The sequence below is a fragment of the Siphateles boraxobius genome, unplaced genomic scaffold (genome assembly GCF_051911475.1).
Source record: "Siphateles boraxobius isolate OS27281-9 unplaced genomic scaffold, OSU_SipBor_1 51, whole genome shotgun sequence".
NCBI classification, from domain to species: domain Eukaryota; kingdom Metazoa; phylum Chordata; class Actinopteri; order Cypriniformes; family Leuciscidae; genus Siphateles; species Siphateles boraxobius.
The window spans coordinates 1,897,333-1,910,956 of record NW_027509153.1 but is presented as its reverse complement, the minus strand read 5'-3'; the positions used below and the strand labels follow the sequence as shown (position 1 = coordinate 1,910,956).

Sequence of the window (13,624 nt, the reverse complement as noted above, 5' to 3'; positions counted from 1 at the left end):
CAGTTCATCTGCACCTGCCAGCTGCTAATGTATTGCGAAAATTCTTGCTGACCGCACAACTGGGCTTCCAGTCTACGTTCAAAGGCCTTTGTCGAACCCCAGTCTCCGCGTGACAGGCGGAGATACTTTCCACTATACTAACAAAGAGTTGCAGAGACAGGTAGTTGTATCCGATCAGCGCGGCTTCCAGGAACAGCGTCATGCGTCATTTTAGCTCAACGCTTCACAGAAGCCAGTGAATCCAAAAAATAATCTAATACCGTTTAAATATGAAGTGTCTGTATAAAAAGTGTTACATTATTAAATTAGAGACCCTTTTTTTTAATATGGTGCCTGGTAGGTCAGGTCAATAAGTTCATGCAATTTTTTTAAGTGCCAGGTCCAAACAAAGAGAGTTTCAGTTCATCTGCACCTGCCAGCTGCTAAAGTATTGCGAAAATTATTGCTGACCGCAGAACAGGGCTTCAGGTCTACATCCAACAGTCTTGCGTTGGTGGTATAGTGGTGAGCCTAGCTGCCTTCCAAGCAGTTGACCCGGGTTCGATTCCTGGCCAACGCATCACATTTGTAAATTAAAGACCTTGATTACGAGCATTCTTGCTATGGGTTCGATTCCTGGGTCTGTCCATTCTTGCTGTATGCGTTCGATTCCCGGCCAACGCATTGCATTTTTCTCAAGCTGTCTTTAAAACAGTCGTCGGTGGCCCCTTGCCAACTTCTCCTGTAACTTGTTTGCTGGAGCAAAACATTTGTTAAGGTCCTTTGGCAGCAGTAAAGGACTGGATCTCCCCGTCGGGGAATCGAACCCCGGTCTTCCGCGTGACAGGCGGAGATACTTTCCACTATACTAACGAGGAGTTGCAGAGACAGGTAGTTGTATCCGATCAGCTCGGCTTCCAGGAACGGCGTCATGCGTCATTTTAGCTCAACGCTTCACAGAAGCCAGTGAATCCAAAAAATAATCTAATACCGTTTAAATATGAAGTGTCTGTATAAAACGTGTTACATTATTAAATTAGAGACCTTGTTTTTTAATATGGTGTTGTAGGATTACAAATTTTATTTAAATGTTTAATTTAGATTTCCAATACAATAGTATTTTATATTGAGAAAGTTTATAAATGATGAGACCAGGAAATCTCTGCAAACGGTAGGGGTTCCCAGCAGGATATTCCTGACTGTCCCATCTCAGTGCGAGAAGGCTAGGCTTTTCCTGTTCTCATTGTTTTACCGGGTGAAGAGTCATGCTGAGCAAGTTTGAACATCTGCTATTTTATTACTGAGACCATTTGTCTTGGAGTTCTTATCTCAGTGCGAGAAGTCCTGCACCGTTCTGTTCTCATGTTTCAACTCATTTACATGCTTTGTTCCTCACAATGTAATCCCTCCCCCTTGAAATGTATATAAACTACAATGTAAAGTTCCCTTAGTTAGACGATGTTGGAATGACTGCAGCTACCGACAAACAATAAAGAACTTCTGCTTGGAAAACTTCTACTGTCTCCTGGTTTGAGCTTCTAACTTTTCTACAAAGAAAAAGATCACTACAGTGCCTGGTAGGTCAGGTCAATAAGTTCATGCAATTTTTTTAAGTGCCAGGTCCAAAAAAAGAGAGTTTCAGTTCATCTGCACCTGCCAGCTGCTAATGTATTGCGAAAATTCTTGCTGACGGCACAACTGGGCTTCCAGTCTACGTTCAAAGGCCTGCGTTGGTGGTATAGTGGTGAGCATAGCTGCCTTCCAAGCAGGTGACCGGGTTCGATTCCCGGCCAACGCATCACATTTGTAAATTAAAGACCTTGATTACGAGCATTCTTGCTATGGGTTCGATTCCTGGGTCTGTCCATTCTTGCTTTATGGGTTCGATTCCCGGCCAACGCATTGCATTTTTCTCAAGCTGTCTTTAAAACAGTCGTCCGGGCCCCTTGCCAACTTCCCTGTAACTTGTTTGCTGGAGCAAAACATTTGTTAAGGTCTTTTGGCAGCAGTAAAGGACTGAATCTCCCCGTCGGGGAATCGAACCCCAGTCTCCGCGTGACAGGCGGAGATACTTTCCACTATACTAACAAGGAGTTGCAGAGACAGGTAGTTGTATCCGATCAGCGCGGCTTGCAGGAACGGCGTCATGCGTCATTTTAGCTCAACGCTTCACAGAAGCCAGTGAATGCAAAAAATAATCTAATACCGTTTAAATATGAAGTGTCTGTATAAAACGTGTTACATTATTAAATTAGAGACCTTGTTTTTTAATATGGTGCCTGGTAGGTCAGGTCAATAAGTTCATGCAATTTTTTTAAGTGCCAGGTCCAAACAAAGAGAGTTTCAGTTCATCTGCACCTCCCAGCTGCTAAAGTATTGCAAAAATTATTGCTGACCGCAGAACAGGGCTTCCAGTCTACATCCAACAGTCTTGCGATGGTGGTATAGTGGGGAGCATAGCTGCCTTCCAAGCAGTTGACCCGGCTTTGATTCCCGGCCAACGCGTCACATTTGTAAATTAAAGACCTTGACTACGAGCATTCTTGCTATGGGTTCGATTCCTGGGTCTGTCCATTCTTGCTGTATGCGTTCGATTCCCGGCCAACGCATTGCATTTTTCTCAAGCTGCTTTTAAAACAGTCGTCCGAGGCCCCTTGCCAACTTCTCCTGCAACTTGTTTGCTGGAGCAAAACATTTGTTAAGGTCTTTTGGCAGCAGTACAGGACTGGATCTCCCCGTCGGGGAATCGAACCCCAGTCTCCGCGTGACAGGCGGAGGTACTTTCCACTATACTAACAAAGAGTTGCAGAGACAGGTAGTTGTATCCGAACAGCGCGGCTTCCAGGAACAGCGTCATGCGTCATTTTAGCTCAACGCTTCACAGAAGCCAGTGAATGCAAAAAATAATCTAATACCGTTTAAATATGAAGTGTCTGTATAAAACGTGTTACATTATTAAATTAGAGACCTTGTTTTTTAATATGGTGCCTGGTAGGTCAGGTCAATAAGTTCATGCAATTTTTTTAAGTGCCAGGTCCAAACAAAGAGAGTTTCAGTTCATCTGCACCTGCCAGCTGCTAAAGTATTGCAAAAATTATTGCTGACCGCAGAACAGGGCTTCCAGTCTACATCCAACAGTCTTGCGATGGTGGTATAGTGGGGAGCATAGCTGCCTTCCAAGCAGTTGACCCGGGTTCGATTCCCGGCCAACGCGTCACATTTGTAAATTAAAGACCTTGACTACGAGCATTCTTGCTATGGGTTCGATTCCTGGGTCTGTCCATTCTTGCTGTATGCGTTCGATTCCCGGCCAACGCATTGCATTTTTCTCAAGCTGCTTTTAAAACAGTCGTCCGAGGCCCCTTGCCAACTTCTCCTGCAACTTGTTTGCTGGAGCAAAACATTTGTTAAGGTCTTTTGGCAGCAGTACAGGACTGGATCTCCCCGTCGGGGAATCGAACCCCAGTCTCCGCGTGACAGGCGGAGGTACTTTCCACTATACTAACAAAGAGTTGCAGAGACAGGTAGTTGTATCCGAACAGCGCGGCTTCCAGGAACAGCGTCATGCGTCATTTTAGCTCAACGCTTCACAGAAGCCAGTGAATGCAAAAAATAATCTAATACCGTTTAAATATGAAGTGTCTGTATAAAACGTGTTACATTATTAAATTAGAGACCTTGTTTTTTAATATGGTGCCTGGTAGGTCAGGTCAATAAGTTCATGCAATTTTTTTAAGTGCCAGGTCCAAACAAAGAGAGTTTCAGTTCATCTGCACCTGCCAGCTGCTAAAGTATTGCAAAAATTATTGCTGACCGCAGAAAATGGCTTCCAGTCTACATCCAACAGTCTTGCGATGGTGGTATAGTGGGGAGCATAGCTGCCTTCCAAGCAGTTGACCCGGGTTCGATTCCCGGCCAATGCGTCACATTTGTAAATTAAAGACCTTGACTACGAGCAATCTTGCTATGGGTTCGATTCCTGGGTCTGTCCATTCTTGCTGTATGCGTTCGATTCCCGGCCAACGCACTGCATTTTTCTCAAGCTGCTTTTAAAACAGTCGTCCGAGGCCCCTTGCCAACTTCTCCTGCAACTTGTTTGCTGGAGCAAAACATTTGTTAAGGTCTTTTGGCAGCAGTACAGGACTGGATCTCCCCGTCGGGGAATCGAACCCCAGTCTCCGCGTGACAGGCGGAGGTACTTTCCACTATACTAACAAAGAGTTGCAGAGACAGGTAGTTGTATCCGAACAGCGCGGCTTCCAGGAACAGCGTCATGCGTCATTTTAGCTCAACGCTTCACAGAAGCCAGTGAATCCAAAAAATAATCTAATACCGTTTAAATATGAAGTGTCTGTATAAAACGTGTTACATTATTAAATTAGAGACCCTTTTTTTTAATATGGTGCCTGGTAGGTCAGGTCAATAAGTTCATGCAATTTTTTTAAGTGCCAGGTCCAAACAAAGAGAGTTTCAATTCATCTGCACCTGCCAGCTGCTAATATATTGCGAACATTCTTGCTGACCGCATGTGACGTCCCTGAGTCCTCTGATCCTATTGGTCCAGCCGTGGGAGTTCCTGATTGGTTTTTCCTCATGCTAATTGCTAATTAGTTAGAGCATATAAAGAGTGCGGTGCCTTCTTAAGGGAGGGCACTCTTTGGAGAAACTCTCCTCAGGAGTGGCTCCTCCGGGTATTTGTCTTACACATGTAGCGTCAAAGATATTATTGTTTGTTAACCTGTTGTTTTTCTTTATCCCTAGACTTCTGTTTATTTTTGTTTCCGATTGTATGTTTAATGTAATAAAACTCTTTTGAATTGCAACGTGCTGTTTGAATCCTCTTTTGTGTTGCGGCCTGATACTAGCGGGTCGTAACATAAAATTGGGGGCTCGTCCGGGATGCTGCATGTGTAAGTAAATACATAGTGTTTAAGGTGTTCACTCTTTTTGAATGAGTAGACTTCAGGTAGTTAGAGTGTTCTCAGCTGGGTTTAAAACTCTTCCGTCGAGGCACTGTTTGTTATTTTTTTTGTTATTTTGCCTTTCTTATTTTTGAAGGTTATTCTGGACGGGGGTTTTAAATCTCTGTTGGGGGTACGCTTCAGGCTTTTGGTTTAAAATGCCAATTGTCCTTGAGCTCAGCGTTTAAATACCGCCCCGAGTCCGGTACACCTTTGAAGACTAGGTAGGTTTAGTTAGTGTTGTCTATAGTTAGGAACTGGAGTCTCTCATTTTCATTTAGGGTGACACTTTTTGTTTTCTGCATCTGCATATTTTGTATGTCTGCTGATTATGAAGATAATTTGAGATGACTTGTGGTAAGTCTTTGTTTATCTCATAACGAAAGTGCGGATTCTAACTGGAGCATGTGTGGGTGACAATACCAGGCGAAGTGGCTGATGGGATTTGTAGTCCTAGTGCTCTAGTTTAGCGGCGTCTCACGTGTGCGGTTGTATTGTTGTGTTTCTCTGCTGCCTCTTTTAACAGAAATGTCGTCGGTGATCGAGGATTTCTTCTCATTTCCTTCGGAAATCTTACTGGAGAGATGCACGAAGGAAGAGTTGTTGCAGATTGCCGAGCGCTTTGATGTGGAGGTAACGAGTAATGATAAGAAGCTGAAAGACACGTTGGTGAAAGTTGTGAAAAATGCACTTTTTGAGCGGGGTGTTTTAGAGGTAAGAGCTCAAGATATTGATCCTGAAGAGTCTTTAACCTCTCCTCTTTATGCTGCCGATCGAAATGTGAAATTTAGTGAGATGTCTTTGCAAGAGAAACAGTTATGTGTGGATGCGGAAAAATTACGTGCTGAGCGTGACGCTTGTGCACTGAAAGAAAGTGATCTTGAAATGAGAAAACTAGAGTTACAACAGAAACTAGAGTTACGTAAACTGGAGTTACAATCTGAAAGGGAGGAAAGAGATTTTCAGTTGAGGAAAATGGAGTTAGAGTTGCATGCACAAACAGTTGAAACTCCACGTCATGCATCGTCTGTGGAAACTGTGTTAACTGCACCGGGTTTTGACGTTTACAAAAACATTAGACTTGTACCGCTGTTTTCAGAGAAGGAAGTAGAGAAGTATTTTCAACATTTTGAGCGTGTTGCAGAGTCTTTAAGATGGCCAAAAGAATTTTGGACCTTACTATTGCAATGTGTTTTAGTAGGAAGAGCACAGGATGTTTATTCAGCGTTGACTATGGAACAAAGTGGTGATTATGAAATTGTTAAGTCTGCTATTTTGCATGCTTATGAACTGGCACCCGAAGCATACCGCCAGAAATTTAGAAGTCACTTTAGGGCTGAAAACTGTACATATCTTGAGTTTGCTAGAGAGAAAGAGAATTTGTTTGACCGCTGGTGTACCTCAGTAAAAGTAACCACCAAGGAACAGCTTAGAGAACTGATTCTTTTAGAGGAGTTTAAAAACTGTGTTCCAAATGCTGTTGCTATGTACCTCAATGAGCATAAAGTGAGTAAAATGTCCGATGCTGCTCTTATGGCAGATGAGTTTGTTCTTACTCATAAAATTTCTGTCAATAACTTCAATGATTTGAGCAGGCCTAAGTTGAGTGTTAATGGTAGATCTAAACAGATGGTTTCACGCCAGAATACTGTGTCAAATAGTTTTGATAACACTTCACGTTTGAAAGCTGAGATGGTTTGTTTCTACTGTAAGAAGGTAGGACATAAAATTGCAGACTGTTTCGCTCTCAAAAAGAAAGAGAAGGGTGTTAAACCTGTGGGTTTAATATCTACATCGAATGTGAATCATATTTCTGCTCGATTTAATGAACAGGTTGAACGGGTAGATATTACTGAGAAGGAGAATGGGGAAAATTGTGTTGATTTTGCACCATTTCTCACTGAAGGAACCGTGGCTTTGCCTAATTCAGAGAAGACTGTACCTGTACGCATCTTACGAGATACTGGGGCGGGGCAATCCTTTTTGTTAGAAGGACTTTTGCCGTTGTCTGAACGTACTGATACGGGAACTCAAGTACTGGTTAGAGGACTTGAGATGGGGTTCATGGAAGTTCCTCTGCACCGCATCCATCTTGATTCTAAACTTGTGTCAGGTGAGGTGGTAGTTGGAGTTCGTGCTATGCTTCCTGTCTCAGGTGTCACTTTCATACTTGGCAATGATTTAGCCGGGGGAAATGTTTGGGAAAAGTCTGACGCTGATGTTCCACCTGTAGTGATTTCTGTTGTTGATAAATTAGATGGATCTTCTGACTGTCCTAATCTATATCCTGCATGTGCAGTAACTAGAGCGATGGCTAAGAAAAGTATGCCAGATGAAAACATTCTCTGTGATACTTTTATTGTTTCTGAAAATTCTTTTCAGCCAGAATTAAATACTGTGTATACGGAGGTGGAAGATGTGATTCCAGTGCATGATTCACATGCTGTTGATAACAATAAGACTAATAAGTCTGATACAGTGTCTGAATGTCCATTTATCTGTGAGGAACATGTTAACACATCTTGCTCTTTATCTTCGCTTTATAGTGTGACTCGAGATGATCTTATCAAAGCACAGCAGGCGGATGATACTCTGCAAGAATTGTTTTCTTTAGTTCGTGACGGAGAAGACAAGACTTCATCTCCTTTCTATTTTCTTCGAGATGGATTGCTTTATAGACAACAACCTATGAGCTTTGACTTTTCACTCGATCCTAGAATTCAAATTGTGGTTCCACTTAATTTCCGTCAAGACCTCTTACAATTATCACATCAGGGCATGGCTGGTCATATGGGGGTACGGAAGACCTATGATAGAGTGTTAAGAAAATTTTATTGGCCTAGGTGTAAGCGAGATGTGATTAATTATATCCGAACCTGTCATACTTGTCAGATGACAGGTAAGCCGAATCAAAAGGTTCCATTAGCTCCCTTACAGCCTATTGCAGCAGTTACAACACCTTTTGCACACTTGACTGTTGATTGTGTTGGTCCGTTACCAAGATCTAAGGCTGGACATGCATATTTATTCACCGTAATGTGTCAGACTACACGTTATCCTGCAGCTTATCCTCTGAGATCAATCACTTCCAAAGCTATTTTAAAGGCTTTAACCAGTTTTATGTCAACTTTTGGCATTCCGGAAACTATTCAATCCGATCAGGGTTCAAATTTTATGTCCCGAAACTTTTCTAAGGTCATGCGACAACTTAAAGTTAAACATAATATATCGAGTGCTTATCATCCTCAAAGTCAAGGATGTCTGGAAAGATTCCATCAGACTCTTAAGTCACTGTTGAGGTCTTATTGTGTCGAACTTGACTGTGACTGGGAGGAAGGACTTCCTTGGATGCTGCTCGCTATTCGTGAGGTTGTACAGGAGAGCATAGGCTTTAGCCCTAATGAGTTGGTGTTTGGACACACTGTTAGGGGTCCTATTGCTGTCTTGGCAGATGAGTGGACTAATTTGGATCCTCCTGAGAATGTTTTAGATTATGTAAGTAGTTTCCGTTATCGACTTTACGAAGCTAGAGCTATTGCTCTGCGGAAGCTGGCTAAATCTCAGAGAAAGATGCAGAGATTGTTTGATCGCAAAGTGAAGTCCAGACATTTTCAAGCAGGTGATCAAGTGCTGGCGTTGTTGCCTGTTTTGAATACTCCTTTCCAGGCTAGGTTTGCTGGACCATATACGATTGCGAAGAGTCTCCCGAATAACAACTATTTAGTAAATACACCCGATCGTCGAAAGAAAACACAGTTTTGTCATGTTAATTTACTAAAATCTTATGTGACTCCTGTTCCTTCTCTCTCTGTTGATGTTGTGACAGCTACTGGAATGGCAGATCCAAGTGTTTTGGAAACATCTGTAGAGATGGTTGACAATCCAGAAGAGATGAAAGGTCCCTCTCGAGGAGAAGTGGAAGGGCGGTTGAATAATTCAGAAGTTCTTGCTGACTTAGCTCACATTTTATCTCACTTGTCCGAGTCGGAGAAGGCTGATATTATTGAGTTAGTAAGCTTGTTTCACTCAATCTTTTCTGATGTTCCTACTCGAACTTCCGTCGTGGAGCATGATATTGATGTTGGTACAGCTCAACCAGTAAAACAACATGCTTATCGTGTCAACCCGATTAAAAGGAAGTTACTTCAGAAAGAAGTAGATTATTTACTCGATCATGACTTGGCGGAACCTAGTTTTAGTTCTTGGAGTTCCCCATGTATCTTGGTGAATAAACCTGATAATTCGTATCGTTTCTGTACTGATTACAGAAAGCTCAATTCTCTGACAAAGCCTGATTGTTATCCTCTACCAAGAATTGATGACTGTGTTGACCGTGTCGGCTCAGCGCAATTTGTTAGCAAATTTGACCTCCTGAAGGGTTATTGGCAAGTGCCATTGACATCTCGTGCTAAAGAACTATCTGCTTTTGTTACACCTGATAGCTTCCTGCAGTACACAGTTATGCCTTTCGGGGTCCGAAATGCTCCCGCTACATTTCAGCGGTTAATAAATCACGTTTTGTCTGGGATGACTGGTTGTGAAGCTTACCTGGACGATGTTGTTTTGTATAGTTCTTCTTGGTCTGAACACCTTGATCAAATTAGAGAGCTCTTTGTGCGTTTAGCCAAAGCCAACTTAACTGTAAATCTTGCTAAGAGTGAGTTTGGAAAGGCCACTGTGACATACTTAGGGAAGGTGGTTGGCAGGGGTTGTGTGAAGCCGATTCACGCTAAAGTGAATGCCATCTGCAGTTTTCCCAAACCAACTACCCGTCGTGAGTTGCGACGATTTCTTGGGATGGTGGGTTACTACAGGGGTTTTTGCCATAATTTTGCAAGTGTAGTTGCCCCTCTGACTGATTTGCTAAGCCCTAAGAGACCTTTTCAATGGTCAGAGCAATGTCAGTGTTCCTTTGAGAATGCCAAATCTTTATTAGCAAATGCTCCAGTGTTGTCTGCTCCTAATTTTGACAAGCATTTTCTACTTGCAGTTGATGCAAGCGCTTACGGTGCTGGTGCTGTTCTTCTACAAGAAGATTTTAACGGAATTGAACATCCAGTCAGTTATTTTTCAAAGAAATTCAATCGTCATCAGCAAGTCTATTCTACCGTGGAAAAAGAAGCATTAGCTCTTATTTTAGCCGTTCAACATTTCGAGGTTTATTTGAGCTCTGTATGTGGTCCGATTACGGTATACACTGATCATAATCCGTTGACTTTCCTAGATCGAATGCGCGGTAAGAATCAGAGAATAATGCGATGGAGCCTTATTCTTCAACCTTTCCACTTGCAGATTAAACACATACGTGGCAAGGATAACATAATTGCTGATGCTCTCTCCCGTATGTAAACTGTCCCAGTAGTGTCTGGTATCTTTTCTTCTCTCTCTTTCTCCTTTATTTTTTCTCTGATGTCCTAGGGCCCAGGATTTCAGGATCAGAATGGAGTGAGATTTTATGGAGATGAGTATTAAAGTTATTATACATTTACATTTTGGAATGATGGTTTTGCATTCGTACTATTTTTTTTTTTTCTCTTTTGTCGGTTCTTCCGAGAACCTCCTTTTGGATTGGGAGGTGTGACGTCCCTGAGTCCTCTGATCCTATTGGTCCAGCCGTGGGAGTTCCTGATTGGTTTTTCCTCATGCTAATTGCTAATTAGTTAGAGCATATAAAGAGTGCGGTGCCTTCTTAAGGGAGGGCACTCTTTGGAGAAACTCTCCTCAGGAGTGGCTCCTCCGGGTATTTGTCTTACACATGTAGCGTCAAAGATATTATTGTTTGTTAACCTGTTGTTTTTCTTTATCCCTAGACTTCTGTTTATTTTTGTTTCCGATTGTATGTTTAATGTAATAAAACTCTTTTGAATTGCAACGTGCTGTTTGAATCCTCTTTTGTGTTGCGGCCTGATACTAGCGGGTCGTAACACCGCACAAGAGGGCTTCCAGTCTACATCCAACAGTCTTGTGTTGGTGGTATAGTGGTGAGCATAGCTGCCTTCCAAGCAGTTGACCCGGGTTCGATTCCTGGCCAACGCATCACATTTGTAAATTAAAGACCTTGATTACGAGCATTCTTGCTATGGGTTCGATTCCTGGGTCTGTCCATTCTTGCTGTATGCGTTCGATTCCCGGCCAACGCATTGCATTTTTCTCAAGCTGTCTTTAAAACAGTCGTCGGTGGCCCCTTGCCAACTTCTCCTGTAACTTGTTTGCTGGAGCAAAACATTTGTTAAGGTCTTTTGGCAGCAGTAAAGGACTGGATCTCCCCGTCGGGGAATCGAACCCCGGTCTTCCGCGTGACAGGCGGAGATACTTTCCACTATACTAACGAGGAGTTGCAGAGAAAGGTAGTTGTATCCGATCAGCGCGGCTTCCAGGAACGGCGTCATGCGTCATTTTAGCTCAACGCTTCACAGAAGCCAGTGAATCCAAAAAATAATCTAATACCGTTTAAATATGAAGTGTCTGTATAAAACGTGTTACATTATTAAATTAGAGACCTTGTTTTTTAATATGGTGTTGTAGGATTACAAATTTTATTTAAATGTTTAATTTAGATTTCCAATACAATAGTATTTTATATTGAGAAAGTTTATAAATGATGAGACCAGGAAATCTCTGCAAACGGTAGGGGTTCCCAGCAGGATATTCCTGACTGTCCCATCTCAGTGCGAGAAGGCTAGGCTTTTCCTGTTCTCATTGTTTTACCGGGTGAAGAGTCATGCTGAGCAAGTTTGAACACCAGCTATTTTATTACTGAGACCATTTGTCTTGGAGTTCTTATCTCAGTGCGAGAAGTCCTGCACCGTTCTGTTCTCATGTTTCAACTCATTTACATGCTTTGTTCCTCACAATGTAATCCCTCCCCCTTGAAATGTATATAAACTACAATGTAAAATTCCCTTAGTTAGACGATGTTGGAATGACTGCAGCTACCGACAAACAATAAAGAACTTCTGCTTGGAAAACTTCTACTGTCTCCTGGTCTGAGCTTCTAACTTTTCTACAAAGAAAAAGATCACCACAGTGCCTGGTAGGTCAGGTCAATAAGTTCATGCCATTTTTTTAAGTGCCAGGTCCAAACAAAGAGAGTTTCAGTTCATCTGCACCTGCCAGCTGCTAAAGTATTGCAAAAATTATTGCTGACCGCAGAACAGGGCTTCCAGTCTACATCCAACAGTCTTGCGTTGGTGGTATATTGGGGAGCATAGCTGCCTTCCAAGCAGTTGACCCGGCTTCGATTCCCGGCCAACGCGTCACATTTGTAAATTAAAGACCTTGACTACGAGCATTCTTGCTATGGGTTCGATTCCTGGGTCTGTCCATTCTTGCTGTATGCGTTCGATTCCCGGCCAACGCATTGCATTTTTCTCAAGCTGTCTTTAAAACAGTCGTCCAAGGCCCCTTGCCAACTTCTCCTGCAACTTGTTTGCTGGAGCAAAACATTTGTTAAGGTCTTTTGGCAGCAGTAAAGGACTGGATCTCCCCGTCGGGGAATCGAACCCCAGTCTCCGCGTGACAGGCAGAGATACTTTCCACTATACTAACAAGGAGTTGCAGAGACAGGTAGTTGTATCCGATCAGCGCGGCTTCCAGGAACAGCGTCATGCGTCATTTTAGCTCAACGCTTCACAGAAGCCAGTGAATCCAAAAAATAATCTAATACCGTTTAAATATGAAGTGTCTGTATAAAACGTGTTACATTATTAAATTAGAGACCCTTTTTTTTTAATATGGTGCCTGGTAGGTCAGGTCAATAAGTTCATGCAATTTTTTTAAGTGCCAGGTCCAAACAAAGAGAGTTTCAATTCATCTGCACCTGCCAGCTGCTAATATATTGCGAACATTCTTGCTGACCGCAGAAGAGGGCTTCCAGTCTACATCCAACAGTCTTGTGTTGGTGGTATAGTGGTGAGCATAGCTGCCTTCCAAGCAGTTGACCTGGGTTCGATTACCTGCCAACGCATTGCATTTTGCTCAAGCTGTCGTTAAAACAGTTGTCTGGGGACCCTGGCCAGCTCCTCCTGTAACTCGTTTGCTGCAGCAAAACTTTTGTACTGGTCTTTTGGCAGCAGTAAAGGACTGGATCTCCCCGTCGGGGAATCGAACCCCGGTCTTACGCTTGACAGGCGGAGATACTTTCCAATATACTAACAAGGAGTTGCAGAGACAGGTTGTCGCCCCCGATCAGCGCGACTACAGCTCGCTACAAACAGCCTTCCCATTTCCAGGAACAGCGTCATATTAGCTCAACGCTTCACAGAAGCCAGTGAATCCAAAAAAAATAATCTAATACCATTTAAATATGAAGTGTCTGTATAAAAAGTCTCACATTTTTAAATTAAATACCTTGATTATGAGAATTCTTCCTGTATGGGTTCAATTCCTGGGTCTGTCCATTCTTGCTGTATGGGTTCGATTCCCGCCCAACGAATTGCATTTTTCTCAAGCTGTCTTTAGAACAGTCGTCCGGGCCCCTTGCCAACTTCTCCTGTAACTTGTTTGATGGAGCAAAACTTTTGTTAATGTCTTTTGGCAGCAGTAAAGAACTGGATCTCTCCATCAGGGAATCGAACCCCAGACTATAGCGTGACAGGCGGAGATACTTTCCACTATACTAAAGAGGAGTTGCAGAGACAGGTAGTTGTCCCCGAACAGCACGATTTCCAGGAACGGCGTCATGC

The 13,624-nt window shown here is 42.8% G+C and overlaps 5 non-coding genes across 5 annotated transcripts; 3 read left to right on the top strand and 2 right to left on the bottom strand.

The window, feature by feature from the left end:
* Positions 1–785: 785 nt before the first annotated feature.
* trnad-guc (transfer RNA aspartic acid (anticodon GUC)) lies at positions 786–857 on the bottom strand. The gene has a single exon. It is a non-coding gene; the product is annotated as a tRNA-Asp (tRNA).
* A 2,264-nt stretch (positions 858–3,121) lies between these two features.
* Positions 3,122–3,193, top strand: trnag-ucc (transfer RNA glycine (anticodon UCC)). Its single transcript has one exon. It is a non-coding gene; the product is annotated as a tRNA-Gly (tRNA).
* A 637-nt stretch (positions 3,194–3,830) lies between these two features.
* Positions 3,831–3,902, top strand: trnag-ucc (transfer RNA glycine (anticodon UCC)). Its single transcript has one exon. It is a non-coding gene; the product is annotated as a tRNA-Gly (tRNA).
* A 7,002-nt stretch (positions 3,903–10,904) lies between these two features.
* On the top strand, positions 10,905–10,976 carry trnag-ucc (transfer RNA glycine (anticodon UCC)). Its single transcript has one exon. It is a non-coding gene; the product is annotated as a tRNA-Gly (tRNA).
* Positions 10,977–11,202: 226 nt separating this feature from the next.
* Positions 11,203–11,274, bottom strand: trnad-guc (transfer RNA aspartic acid (anticodon GUC)). Its single transcript has one exon. It is a non-coding gene; the product is annotated as a tRNA-Asp (tRNA).
* Positions 11,275–13,624: the final 2,350 nt, after the last annotated feature.